The sequence below is a fragment of the Arachis hypogaea genome, chromosome 9 (assembly GCF_003086295.3).
Source record: "Arachis hypogaea cultivar Tifrunner chromosome 9, arahy.Tifrunner.gnm2.J5K5, whole genome shotgun sequence".
Lineage (NCBI taxonomy): Eukaryota > Viridiplantae > Streptophyta > Magnoliopsida > Fabales > Fabaceae > Arachis > Arachis hypogaea.
In genome coordinates, this window is record NC_092044.1 from 57,142,347 (window position 1) to 57,145,146 (window position 2,800).

Genomic DNA, 2,800 nt, shown 5'->3' on the forward strand with positions numbered 1-2,800 from the left:
GACATGAAGAAGTCGCCAAGCCGATAAAGCTACAGAGTTTAAAAAGTACATAAAGAGACCGGCGAGGTCCAAATAAAATGGATTACTAAATAACTCGAGAAGGACTACATGAAAAATCAGACCAAAGATTAAAGCGACAGAGTTAAAAAAGTAAATCCATAAAAATGACCTGGTGATAGTCCATATTTGATATATTTTAGCTTGATTGAGTAGATTTCATCACCAACCTACACTAACACATAAATAGCAACTGAGTTTGATCCCAAATTGAACATAAATGTGAAGACATGCGTTTTGTGCTTAATTGAGCAATTTAATCCCACTTTTATTCCATTCGATACGTGATAATTTGTGAGTGATTTTAGGTCCTAGAGCATGAATGGATGGCCAAAAGTGGAAGGAAGCATGTACAAAGGGACAAACACGAACAAAACAAAGGAGAAGAGCTCAGCCATGTGTGCCGCGCACGAGGATGAGTGCGTACGCACAAAGCAAAAATTAGCATGCGTGCGTGCGCACGACCCTCTGTGCATACGCACGGGAGGAATTAAGTGAAGTGTGCAGACGCACACATCTGTGCGTCCGCATAGGTACCGCACATGCCTCCATAAAAATCATGTGGCTTCGCGTTTGGGGCTCTTTTGTCCATTTTTTAAGGCTTGGATGCTAAAATCAAAGGCTATATGAAGGGAATTCAACATTAGCTTGAGAGCCATCTTAGTTTAGGAAAAAAACACATAGTAGGAGTAGGAGTAGTATTAGGAAATTCTCTCTTAGGGTTTTAGTTAGGTTGTAGCATTTTATACTTCAAGTTTGGTTTGGATTCTACAATTTTATTGTAAGTATTTTTTTAATTTCGCTTTCAATTACACCACTTGTTCAACACTTTCATATATTTTACTCTCTTTTGTCAACATTTACATTGTCTTGCAATTTTGATTCCTAGTTGTTTAATTTGATGTTTGATGGCTTTTATATGTTTGTTGAGTTGGTTTTATTGCTTTTGATCATTTATGGTTCATAGCTTTCATTAATTTACCAATTTTGCCATGTTATGATTATGCCATTGGCATTTGATGATGCAATTTAGTTTTGATTCCACCCTGGCTGAAATGAGTTTATGGATTACTAGAGTCATAATGTCAACATTTAGTTGTAATTCTTGGGATTAGTTGACTCTTTTTCATTAAGCTAGCCTTTTATCAACTAGTTTGGTAAGTTGGCTAGGACTTATGAATTAAGTCATTATGCTTGCTTGACTTACTCCTCGATGTTAGGGTTAACTAAGCGAGATTAACTCATGATAATTATCATAGTTTGGTTATGGCAAGGAAGGATTCCATAATTCATCCAAGTCAAGGTTGCATTTACGTTTTGAACCATCTTTCCATCACTTTATAGCTTTACTTGTCCGTGTTACATACATAGTTCTTTAGTTATTTTATTAGTTTATTAATTGCAATTTTGTCTTGTTCTTTAATTCCTTTATTTTGTTTGTTCTCAATCATTGAAAACCCCTTTGACTCTCACAACCAAAATTGTGCACTTATTGGCACTAGTTCCTAGGGAGAACGACCCAGGAGTCTAAATACTCTCGATTAATTTTGTATTAAATTGTGACAATATCTTGGATTGAATTTTGATGGAGAGGATCCATTGCCGGTTTGGATTATACTCACAACGGAATTGCTTTATCTGATTTTCTGAATTGGCATAAATTCTCTTTTATCACCTGGCGAGGTCCAATTAAAAATGGATTTTTAGAAATAACTCGAGAAGGTTTGACAAGAGAAGTCGACCAGCAAAAGGCATGCGCTAGAAGGGACACAGTTCGACCCAAAAAGCCACGACCTCATCCAAATCAGTTTACAAGTGTTCTATGAGATTACTTAAAAGAATAGTCGAACAAAGCTAGCCTCAAAGGTCACTTCGACTAAAGCAGTAAATAAAACAAACCCAAAGGCAATCAAAAAAGAGGTCAGACGACAAAAGCTCCAACACTCTAAAGATTCCAGGAAGTACCGAAAGCTGCAGACAAAACATATCAAGAGGAACAAAGCTACTATAAAGACTCAGAAGGCCACCCAAAAAGTCGACCTCAAAGACTTCGAAAGCATTTTTGTTTTTCCTAAATAAAGTTGCTAAGAAAATCAACTAAAAGTGTCAAAAGCCACACTGGGCTGAATTACAAGAAACCAGAGTTCAAAGACCGACAAGCCGAGCAATAAAGATACAAAAAACAAATCAGAAACTACAAAGGATTCAAAGACTCCCCCGTAGCGGCATCTCGAGGTGAAGGAGGACGAGTCACGAGCGGGACAACATTAACTATTCCATCTGGCCGGTTTAGGATCTGAACATCAGGATCCGACTTGGGATGGCCGACCTCAGCTGTAGGAGATGGAGAAGTCGGGACAACAGAAGCTTTGGCGGATGGCGCATGAGGAGGGTCTACATCGTCATCATCTTCATCTGGGGCGTGGACGATCTTACCATTCTCCACAATATTCTCCAAACTGAAGAGAGCCAGGTCGAGCTCAGAAGCAAGAACTTGAACCTGAGCCATCAAATTCTCATAAGGGGCAGTCACACTGCCCACGAGATGACCCTGGAGCTCGGTATAATCAGCTTAAGTAGATTCCAACCTCTCCCTGACCTCCATCAACTCACCAAAAGTCTGGACATATGCTTTTGTGCCATCTTCTCAGAAAGAGTTGTAGAAGCCACCGTAGTAGTAGCCCAAGTCTTCTCATTTTCCAAATCTTTCTCCAGCTTTTCCACCTTTGCATCAAGTTCCTCC